Source organism: Lagopus leucura, unplaced genomic scaffold (genome assembly GCF_019238085.1).
Source record: "Lagopus leucura isolate 7727_CA_CO unplaced genomic scaffold, USGS_WTPT01 Super-Scaffold_100001, whole genome shotgun sequence".
Lineage (NCBI taxonomy): Eukaryota > Metazoa > Chordata > Aves > Galliformes > Phasianidae > Lagopus > Lagopus leucura.
Genome location: NW_024962262.1, coordinates 42,296,553 through 42,308,926, shown reverse-complemented (window position 1 = coordinate 42,308,926; position 12,374 = coordinate 42,296,553). Strand labels below are relative to the sequence as shown.

The window sequence follows — 12,374 nt, the reverse complement described above, 5'->3', positions numbered from 1 at the left end:
AAAATAATACAGAACTGGTTTTAAATGCAAGATTGTTTGGAGACCAGCTTAGTATGGCTACTGTGGCACTCATGAATAGCAAAGCATAAAATAGCAAAGGATGGTTTCCTAAATCAAATACAGTACTTAGATATCCACATTTTTACTCCAAATGGAACAAACCAGTGAAGAACTTTTTTTTTTTTTTAATGTAGATTGATGTGTCAAAAACACTACTAAACTGTGACAATACATCTGAAGAGAAAAAAATACACACTTTTCAGGGGCAAAAAGTGAAAAAACACAGCATATATATTCCTGAGTGCACTCAGCTCAAACCTGAATCTTAATACAGTTGGTAGAAATGTCACCTTGTCAAATGGAGAGGCAATAGCTGAAGGCAAGGTGGGATATTATAACTGAGTATAATTTTGAATTCCAAGCTATGATAGTGTAAGTAGAAAAAATAATTTGAAATATTTATTGATTAAATGAATAACCTTTAGTCTTCCATTGCAGAAAAGACGAATTATGTGGAATAGTGGCCAATGATAAATACACGTAGTTATTTGCTGATATATGTCATTTTTATTTGCAGAACTTCACGACAGTGTCTGGGGCATTTTCACTTCAAGCAAGCAGGCTATAAAAGAAATAGACCTCATTTTTCTCTCTGGAAATCAACATCCTTTCAGACCCTTTCAGTATCTACAGGGGGGCTATAAGAAAGAAAAGGACAGACTCTTTAGCAGAGCCTGTTGTGACAGGACATGGGAAAATCGTTTCAAACTAAAAGAGAAGAGATTTAGATTGAACATAAGAGTTTTTTACAGTAAGGGAAGGCAGTGGCACAGGTTGCCCGGAGAGGTGGTGGATGCTCTGTTGCTGGAGATATCCAAGGTCAGTCTGCATGTGTCTCTGAGCACCCTGACTGAGCTGTAGGTGTCCCTGTTCATGGCAGGGGAGTTGGACAAGATGGATCCCTGCCAACAGAAACTATTCTATAATTCTGTGATAATTTAAAAGCACATACAACTTTGAACACTTTTTTTTTTCTTTTTCCTTTTTTTTTTTTTCTTTTTTTCCTGTGGCTCATGTTGGTATTTCTTTGTTCTACAGACTGGAAAAAATGGTTTTTGATAATTTCAATACTGAAAGTCTATACAGTATACTGAAAGTTCTATCTTGAAGAAGAAAATATAGTTTTATGTGTGGGTATCACTTATTTGATAAAATTCTCTTGTTAAGTGAATGCTTGAGAAATCCATCAGAGAATGCAGAAGTCTTTTGAAGGATTGACATTTGAAAAAACAACAAAAGAGATTTCCCCTGAACGGACTGAGAATGAGTTTGGCAATGGCTTGCCTGCAAAAATCCATGGAGACAAAATCAGGCTGTGGATATAGGAAAGAAGCGAACAACAAACACATTTAAAAACGACTGTGATTAATACGATCAACAGATAACCAAGGAAACAAGGATGTAACAAAAGCAAGAAAAGAAATAGAACATTACAGAGAAAGCTTGAAAAATACAAAAGAAAACATCTAATTTCCTTCCTTGCACTGAATTTAGATACTGCATTTGTGTAGCAGTTCTGACTTCAAGTTTAGCTTTAAGCTATGTATATTTCTATAGAAATCAAGAAGATTCTGAGAAACTGTACTGGCTATGGCTGCTAGGAGACGAGTGAGAATCTTTTTGCCTGCAACATCCAAGAAATACACATAATCTCTACAATTAGGTCATAAAACACTGGGATTTTTTTTGTTTCCTTTTGCATGTATCACACAATGTGTGTTTCAGTCCTTTTCATATTGATATATGGAACTTTGTTTTGCAAAATAATTTCAGGGTAATAGTAATTATACCCAGAACCTTTGCAAGGACAATCTGGTAAGCACACTTTTTTTCATGTAATTCTGGTTGTTGATAGAAATTTTGTTTGAGAGAAAGAAATGCAGCTTCTGCCACTCGACTCTCTCAAGCTGGATTGGGAAATGCTAAGTGAGGGGGTGTGTTGTCATAGAGCTGTCAGAGCAGAAAAGCTAAATGGCCTCATGCAGATCAAAATATGCTGATAAACCAACAGGAGAAACTTGTTGCTAAATTACTGGGAAGGAGACTATATACTAATGCAAAGTATTCATTGTAATAGCTTTGAAACGCTTTAACTGTCAATATACAAGGTTTATTAAATTATTAGCATAGATATTACAGAACAACTGTATCTAGATCTCCCATTACCAAAGATGAACACACACAGGGTGATTTATTTCAAAGATTAGATTCCTTCAGCGGCTGATACACCCATTTATGTACCTTAAAGGCAATGTACTAAATAAGGTAACATAGCAGATTGCCACAATTAGTATGCTTTCATCAGTGTTTAAAAGCAATTGGAGGAAGCACAGTGACTGAGGCCCAGGGGAGACCTCATTGCACTCTACAACTTCCTGAAGGGAGGTTGTGGTGCAAAAGGGTCTGGCCTCTTCTCCCAGGCAAATAGTAGGACCCGAGGAAATGGCAAGAAGTTATACCAGAGGAAGTTTAGGTTGGATATTAGGAGAAACTTTTTCTCTCAAAGGGTGGTCAGGCACTGGAATGGCTGCCCAGGGAGGTGGTGGAGTCGCCGTCCCTGGCAGTGTTCAAGAGGCGTCTGGATGAGGGGCTACGAGAGATGGTTTAGTGCTTGTGGTACTGATAGGAATGGGAGGGTGGTTGGACTGGATGATCTTGCAGGTCGTTTCCAACCTTGAGATTCTGTGATTCTGTGACTCAAGAAAGGGTAAGGCTTAGGTATATTTTCTTGTTGAATTATTGCAAAGAAATACCTGCAGTATTTGCAGTTTTTATTCTGTTTCTTTCTTGCACTTTCCAGACCTTTCATTTCAAAAAGCCCACCTTCCACTCCGTGCTGGCCACCCCTCAGCTGATGCAGCCCAGAAAATGTTTGGCGTTGTGGGCTGCAAGTGCGCAGTGATGGTGTCGTGTGCAGGTTGTAATTTGGGCAGTTGGTGGTCGTTTTCCGCAGGGCTGCTGTGAGTTCGTGCGTCCGCGCTTGCACGCAGCTAGGAGCGCGTGAGCTGAAAGCCGGCGGCGTTGGAGTGGAGGGGAAAAAGATGTTTCCGCCTGGTTTCGAACCAGGGACCTTTCGCGTGTTAGGCGAACGTGATAACCACTCCACTACGGAAACGCCGCGCGCTATGGGTGGCGTCGGCCCCACCCACAGGTTTCCCTGAGGGCTTCGATCCTCGAGACGCTACAGTGGCTGCACGCGGGCCAGGAGCGGCGCTTCCCTCACATCTCTTCAGGCGGGAGCTTCAAAAGATGCATGGCCTCCTCCTGCCTCACTCTCACGAAGCTTTCGTTCCAACTTCATACTTTCCTTCTAAAATCATTTGTCATCTGCCTCCACGTGGGCACAGAGCCATTCACCAGAACCCTCTGGCTGCCACCTTAATCGATTTAATCCATTTGGTTGTGTGCTGGCGATAGGCGAGTGCTGCGCCAGCTCGGGTGTCAGCCATTCAGAGGCCTCCCAGACACGTGGTGGCCGGCAGAGCAAGGAGAAAGCATTTCCCTATCGGTGCTTGTAAGCTGCCGTGCCTGGCTGTCCTTCTGCACAGTGCTCCCAAGATCCTCAGTGGGGTTGCATAAGGAATGCATTTTGTGTTTCAGCATTCTTTGGTGTGAATCGAAGTGCAGGAAACAGGGATGACTGGGAGATTTGCTTCGATATCACTGCTTACCTGATCTAATGCACTCATGCAGGTGCATCCTCAAATATTCATGGTCTGGGTCCAAAAAGCAGGCAGAATGGTTTAAACTCTTCAAAATCAAACCTCAGGCTAGAAAAACGACGAGGCTTTTCCTCCTGATTTAGAACTATTGAAATCTGAAGCTTTATTTCCACAAGAAAATCCTCTCCTCTAGCTCTGTCCTGGTCTGACAGCTGTGTGCACAGGGAGAATTCATGCAAGAATCTTAACCCACGACAGCAAGTTTCACTCAAGACATTTCAAATGCCTTTTTTTCTTTTTTTGAGGTTGACTCATCCGCTCTGCTCTGAAGTCTTTCATCTGTGTTCAAAATGAAAACCTCCGCTGGCACTTAAAATCTTTGGAGATAGGATGAACAGTAAAGCATTAATTTACACTGTTAATTGGTGTATAAATTAAACCATGTTCTCTTGAGATGAGATGCTTCCAAAGTAAGATTTTTATGAGGAAAGTTCTACTGGCAGTGCTGCAGCAATGCCTGTCCCTGTAATGCAAGGCTCAGAAGCTGGAATGAAGCAAAATCAGCAAAGTGAGATTCAGAGAGGAGGAAAATGGGGTAGCTGAAAGCAGGGATTAGCTTATTACAAGTAACTTCGTTCCTGATTAAAAATTTTTCCTACAGCACAGAGACAGTGAGTTTGCATCAGAAAGCGCATTTCCTGATGAGTTAGTGATTTGTCAGAGCTGTGAGAATTTGCAGTGGGAGGTTGTGCCCTCATCGACCCCATCTCCACATCCCAGCCCAGACAGCATGGCTTGCTGTGCTAATGCAAGCAAATACTGCAACAAAAGGGCTCATATCTTATCTACCCTGGTACTGAAGGGTAGGATTTAATCATGTGACTGTGTGCTTTTTCTGTGTATAGTGCTGGAGGCAATTCCTAATTTGTTGACACATTAATTAGGAAATACTCTGGAAAAAAAGAAACAAATCATAAAGAAAGGGAAATCTTATTCTGGCCTCTCACCAATTTTTGTGGGCTACTCTGCAGTATAGGTACTGAAGTCAACCATATCCCCCCAAATAGAGAGAGATGTTTCCTCATGGTTCATCTCTTATCCCTTAAAGGTTGTGATGCCCCAAAATTGCCAGCCCTAACTAGTGACTCCCTCAGCTCTGTCTTCATGCCTTCTTGCCGTGATGGGAAAGCACTAGAAGAACTGGAGTTTCCCCCCCAATCATTGTGATCCTTTCTATGGACTTGTCTGCCTTCTGAACTAACCCATTTCTCTGAAGGCAGGAGCTCCCAGTGGCTGAATAACACAATGCTCATACTGAAAAGTTCTCCACACAGAAAATACCAACTCATGGGAAGCAGTTTAATCCATGGAAATACAGTCCTTTTGTCAAAGTGTTGAAAAGAGCACAGGTGGATTTTCTCTGAAGACAACCTGATCTTCAGGCAGCCCACTAAGGACTACTGGATGTTATAATGGGTAGGTTGCCTCGAGGCCTAAAATTTCAGCACATTTTTGAGTTTTCATTCTTAATTTACTTCCTGGAGACTCACATAGACACAAATACTTTCCAAACTTGAAAACTTAAGCAAAATAGAGTTGCACTTCATAGCCCAGTTCTCACAATGGCTTTTTTTGAGACGTATATGTAGTAAGCAGAGATTAATACGTGATCACACTTAATTTGTACCCCTGAGAATAGCTCTCCTTTCCCAATCTGATCCATTGTAAATAATTATTCTATGGAAGCAATTTAATGCTAGAGTTGCCTAACTCCACAGAAACAGTGGAGTATCCTGTGAGCCTAAACATTTGTAGAGAAAAGTGCACAGGGATTCATACACTATTTGAAGGGGAGTAATTTCTAATTTCTAATGCGGTGCCATTAGTCAGACAGCACAGAGGCAGGGAAGATGGCAAATGCCTGCAGTGGTTCTCTTTAAGAATTTTCATATTTACATCAAAGTCAGAATACAGAGTGCTTCCAAACTTGTAATTGCGCAGTTAGGAATAAAAATGGAGCTATGGACTTCACCATTCCTTAGCAGCTCATTCATTGCCCCCATAACTACTAGGACTCTTCCCCTTCTGTCTTACCAAATCTTAACCCTAACTCTGTATCTTGAGAGTGGCCAGGTCCAACATACAGCCCCATCTCTGGCCCTCACCAAAAACTGACCAAAATTGAAAGCTTTCAGCAGGCTCCCCCCTCTCTTAGTAGCCCATTCACAGCCCCATCACATCTGGGTTTCTTTGTATTCTGTCTTGCACAACACTTACCTAACACTAAATCTAGACAATGGCCTGGTCAAAGGTTAAAATTCATACTGATTTGTATGTATTCCTAGTACCACCTTAAATAATGAGTGTGAGAAACTGATAAAATAGAGGGAGAAAAGGAATCAAACTAAAAAGAATAACTAAATAACATTTACTCTATGAATATCTCTCAAGAGCTTGCAACCCTGATTCTGGGCAGCACTTTTGAAAATGCTTTATTTGACATCTCACTTGAAAAGTCAAAACCAAGAAGAATTATTTTGGTCTGTCTTTCTAACCTTTGCACACCTATTGTACCTCGAGAACTGCAAGATCTAAGGTCAAACTGAGTTTATAGAGTATATTTCTTACAATCTTGTCACGCAAAGACTCAGTTAAAACAACAGACAAATGACCAAGGTAAAACGGCTCAATGACCCGGCTTTTCCCTTGGTAGTGTGCAAGGCATCTGATGTTTAAATGAGAACCGTGCTACCCCAGAAATCTCTAATCTTCTCCCTAGTGCATTGGCTCTATTGACTGCCCTGCAGCACAGACACATAATTTAAGCAGCAACAGAGATAGAACTAGAGCAGGTGTTGCATTTTGATAGAGGGAAGTTCCTGACCCTTCAGTGATGATTTGTGCTATTCAGAGGGAGAAGAAAAGTTTACCCTATTCCTCCACTTCCCTGTCTGTGAAGTGTTTTGTTATTAATTGAAAAATCATACAGTGATAGACTCATATAGGGTGGTGTATGGGAACCATTAGGTTATGGCCTGAACCAGTGATTGAGCACCTGATGAAGGGGCATAACCAGCCCTGGGAGCACAGGTGCCAGGAATTCACCTCTGTGGCCAGAAGGGGTGAGCCCTGGGTCCATCTCTAATTTCTTTAGAGAGCTGGCAGCCAAAGAAGAACCAGTTCTACTTAGAAATTGTCTCCTGGGGGAGTTTTCAGCAAGCCCTCATCTTTGGAAGGGGGTAAGCTATTGCTTCTTTATTACTGAATTGTAACTACTGCCTTTCTTAGGTGATCTGAAAGTGGTTAAAGGCAACTATATCAACTACTTCCTATCCCTATAGTTGAAAAGACCTTTAAGTTCCTCATGTCCAACCAACTGCATAACTCTAGAAGTCCGTAGCAAAATCATGTTCTTAAGTGCTCTGTCCACAACTCTAATCCTGTTTTGATTTCATAAAATAATCAAAGTTTTCTGTACTTGGAAATGAATGTTTCCAGCCCTGTTGGATTTTTTCCAGCCCTTCTCTTGGCTTAGACAAGTTTTTGATTTTTTGCACTAAGTAGGGAGCATGTCTTATGAAAACAGTAGCAAAGGATATCCAGTACTTCACTGGAAAATGAGTGACAGCAGTTTTGTCATGTGCTAAGGCAGCTGAGAATTGAGTCCTTGCAAGAAGTGACTTACAGGTGAATTTGTCTTATTTGGGAAGCTGTGGGCAAGAAACCACAAGAGAGGGCACCATTATAAGCAGAGGACTGCAAGATGATGTGTGCATTTGGTTCCTTAACTGAGTGCTTCCTGTGTAATCTAAGGAATTCAGTATACCTCCTAAGGAGGAGAGCGATTCCTATGCTGCTCCCATTTGAAAGTTTTACAGACATCAGGCTGGGAATAAAGCTTCATTTCTTTCCTTTTGTGCTGATCAGTCATCCCAAGTGTTTTTCTGATCGAAGTGTTTTCAAGAGCCATTGAGGGACTCTGCAGGCATTTTATGTAGAAGAACTTGAGAGAGCAAGCTGTTTCTCTCCCATAACGTTTCCCCAATCCCTATACGCAAGTGCTTATTCTGTGTTCACAGTGGTTGTCTTTCAGAGTTACCTGGTGGGACTGTTAAAATAAATGTAAGAGATTTTAAAGATCCCTGAGATGGTACTTTGTCCTTCTGCTCTTGTTGTCTCAAATATGTTTATTTTGTTTCTCCCACTTAGAACAAGCCTTGCATTACAGCGTATTTAGGGAACACAGCATTATGCTGTATTTCTACACACTGAGTGCTAGAGGCAAGTTCAGACCAAAGGTGCTCTTAGCAATAGCATGTGTGTCAGCTCTGTGCCTTGGTAGTATTTTTGCTGTGCTTGTTACATTACGAGTAGTGCCCCTGTGGTCTCAGTGCAATCTGGTGGTCTTCTCTTTCTGACCATGTGAGAAATGCCACATACTGAGGAGAAGGTGCTGTTCTTTTTTCTGAGACAGCTGCATTGCAGTGGCTCCCAGAGTCAGCAAGTGCTGAATGGAAGGGAGGATGCAACACTAAGTTAGAGTGGTCCTGGGGTAAATAAGATGATGTAAGAACAAAGATAGCATAATTCAGTGGCTACAGCTGGGGACTCCCAAAAAATACTTAATGTTGGATAGCTTTAGCTGAGCTGTGCTGAGCTGCAGGGCTCTGCCAGGAATCACTACCACAGCAAGTTCCATGGGTGATGCACAGATCTATAAACTTGATATTAGACAAAGATAGCTTATTTCATAGCAAGTTGCTATGTAGCAATTAATAATGTATCTTTAAAGCTTCCATTCAAGGATGGCTGTATACATGATTTGCTTTGGCTTGCCATCTAATGATGATTTTCATTTCCATCAACTATTTATTTCTCCAAATATGCTTCTCCAATACATTGTTAAGAAGGCAGTGCAGATGGCAATAAAATGCTATGTCAAAAAATTTCTTTTTATCTGTACTGTCCTTCCTCAGTCTCATTTACAGAGCTTGTGTTGTAATTCTTCCGCACCTTATTGTACAAGAAGACCATGTGACACTTGATAACCAACAATAAAATCCAGTGGTTTTGATCAGCAAAATGATCAGTCACTCTTTGTCTGAAGCATGGTAATGAAATGCATGCAGGACTTTGTTTCTTTCGTTTTTTGTTTTTTTTGTTTTGTTTTGTTTTGTTTTGTTTTGAGGGCAAAGCATTAGTGCTGTAAGTCAAGCTCTCAACTGCTTTCTCCTTGACACTTTCCAGGAGCATCAAGCTGGGATTTAACACTAATATGACAAGAGCAAGCAAGCTTAACAAATTAGACTCTTGGCTTCTCACCAAAAAAAAGACCCTGTTTACGTTGTAAGAATTCGAATTTATTTATGGTATATTCTTGACTGGATACTTGCTCCTAATTTTTAAATATATATGTGGAAAATAACAAACGCTGCCAGATGACTCCATGGCATATGATTTGTATTGATGAATACGCAGCAGGTTCCACAGAGGAAACAAAAGCAACATTTAGATTTTCAATTGGATCATGTTATCGTGTTATTTTGTTCACTTCTGTTCCTCTTTGTGAAGTTGGTAAGGACTCAGCAAATCTGCCAGGAAAAATGAGCCTCAGGTATCTTCTAATCAATGCACATGTTCTATCTGACGTATTGTATCACACACAAAATATTGAATTTGCAATGCTGAACATAATTTGCTAGAAATTGCATAGTTCCTAAATTAGTTTGTAATGGTGTAGTTTTATCTACTACAATCCACTTTCCCGAATTGATTTGATGTGTGCATTTATGGAAGACTGAATCTTCAGGCATTTGTTTTGCCTGAAGGGGGAATCATCTGTCTACTTCCATTGAGCTACTGTATTGATGTGGATTTATAGGAGAGTTCTTTCAAAAAATCACAATGTATGTAGTGTGAAAATCTCATGTAAGCTTGGGAGAGAAAATAAGAATTGATCTGTGCGTCTAAGATTTAATTGTCATTGGAAATCAAGAGCAAATACAAAACGTCCTGCTAAAGGAGTCTGTAAGGTGTAATTGTTACACCATATTTATTTTTAACCTGTTGGCCAATTTCAGTCAGATTTGACAAAACAGGTGTATCAAACACATTTGTTGAAGATGGGCAGCGAGCTGCTGGGTTATTACTAGTGCAGAGTGAAAGTCTTATAATCTTTTGCTTTGTTAGACGTTAAAGAATCTCTGTATAAAATATGTGGGAAATCAAAGCTGATTACTTGATGTGTGACAGAATGGTCTTTGAAGTAAAGCTTCAAGTCACTGATTTTATTTTATTTTTTTTAATATTATTGACAATAAAGACTTATAGTTAAAGATCCTGAAGTCAAAGTGAGTTTTTCAGGAGAGATTATGAAAGTAGTCTCTCAGGCACTGAACTTTAGAAGCTATTGAAAACAAAGAAAATGGTGGGAGTAGGAATCAGAGAAGGAAATACAAAAGAACACAATGTGGTCAGGTAGTCAAGGACTGAGTTCTTTGTTTGAGACAACTGACAAATACCAGTGTGTCAATCTAGTCTTTATTTTCTCCTGTAACTCTTATAACTATTCAAAGCACTTTTTTTCCTGTGACTCAACTCTTACAAAGAATTTCAGATGGATATCAGTGCCCATGGAAACTCTCATTAGATATTCTATCATTCTTTTAATTCATTAAGGGCATGTCATCTATTCAGAGTTGTTGCATGTAATTTTGGAGTCTCCAGATATTGGTATGCAGGTACTCTGTAGCCTTAGCATGTATTCAGTGTACAAGTTCACTTTTGAAGAGGGGAGAGCCATTTCTCCCAGAAGGGTGAGAATTTCAGCTGAGATGTTGTTTGGGGTACAGCAAGTTGACTTGGGCACCTTTCTGAGCTTTGAGTAGACAGGGGCTGTTATCAGCAGCACGAGGTGGCTGCAGAGCTGTGCTACAGCAGAGATGTATTTCTTCAGGATGTGGCCAGACATTCCAGCTTCCACCTCAAATGTCTGTAGCTGTGTGTCCATACCCTTGGTAGGCACCAACTTTGCCACCTGTGCCTTGAAGAATGCTCTCATACCTCTACCCACCAGCTCAGGCTGCCCAGGGCCCCATCCAACCTGGCCTTGAGCAACTCCAGAGATGGGGCACCACAGCTTCTTGGGGCGGCTGCGCCCGTGCCTCACCACCCTCTGAGAAAAGAATTTCCACCTGATAGCTAACCTAATTTTCCCTTCTTTTAGTTTAAAACTATTGATCACCAATATTGTTTGTGTGAATTATGTGAGCGCTGTGTGTAGAAAAATCTCTATTTGCTAAAATGTCTATAAAGTGAGTCTAAATATACAAGTAAATTAATTACGGCAAATGCTTTAGTTGTATTTTGTAATGTGGCTTGCTTTTGTTTTAATACTTAATTGATTTTTGTTGCCAGAATATTTAACTTTTATCTAGCCTGTGATGTTAAACTTCCATTTACAGATCTGAAATTGCATTACAAAAGCAGGCAAGTATCATTATTTCTGTTTCACTGAAAATTAATAAAACTCAGCAGGAAGGACTGAATTTATTTAGCATGGCCAGATGAGAAGTCTTTTGAGAACTAGATAGCTAGATAATGGTTGAAGACTGGGTAACAATAAATGCTCTTTCACAATTTGTTGTTGTTGTTGTTGATGCGGCACTGAGGGATGTGGTTTGTGGGCAAGGGGGCGATCAGTTGACTAGATGACTTAAGAGATTTTTTCCAACCTTTATGATTCTATGATTAAATGTTGTTGTAGTGTTGTGGGTCATTATCAAAAGCATTCTACTGGCTGCATGTTCCTTTTCAAGTATTTCCTTTTTCCTCTCCTTTTTCCTGTTTCTTTTTCTTCCTTGTCCTTCTGCCTGTACTTTTATTTGGTGCAAAAGGAATCCATGCTGTCTCAAAGCTCATGCTGTCACTTTTTCATTTGAAACTTAAGGAAAAAATTGAACAGCTTTCACTAAATACAGACAAATAGATTGGTAGTTAATAGGTTTCTAAATGCGTTCTGGTCTCAGGCAGCGTTAGTATCCTACACATTCTGCTATTTATATGTAAGTATCTGTCTGTCAGCTGAAGGGATGTGGGAGGGTGATGAATCTACAGGAAAGCCTTTCATTTACTATTGCCTTATTTAAACTGGTTGGATTAATTTTCTGTACTGCTGAGAAGCGGGTTAATAGGTCCTCCTATTTAAATCCAAGAACAAAGTGAGTTTTGCATGCAAAGATTAGTTAATTTATGTCATAAGGAACCTTTTCCTTTTTTTAATTTTAAGTGATTGCAACTATGTTCAACAACACACTTTCAATAAAAATCACACAGCAATGTGAAGGCTTTATCTAGAATTTTGTTACTGTTTAAGCACGCTTTTCTCTAGGTTAAGCACTGACTTTTTTTCTATTTGAAAATATTAATTATAATAGAAACACTTCTGTATCTTTTTCTTTTTTTTTTTTTTTTTTTTTTTTTTTTGGGATTAAATGGTGTGTGAACACCAATCAATTATGACAAAACTACGAAAATCCTATGGCTACAGCTCAGGAAGTCTTTCTTCCCTGCAGGAAACTAAGGTGTAATCGGAGGGGAAATCCCAGTGAGACCATTGAGATGACACACAGAGCTATGCGTTACAATGATTTA

General features: G+C 40.0%; 1 non-coding gene across 1 annotated transcript; it reads right to left on the bottom strand.

The window, feature by feature from the left end:
• Positions 1-3,102: 3,102 nt before the first annotated feature.
• TRNAV-AAC lies at positions 3,103-3,175 on the bottom strand. Its single transcript has one exon. It is a non-coding gene; the product is annotated as a tRNA-Val (tRNA).
• Positions 3,176-12,374: the final 9,199 nt, after the last annotated feature.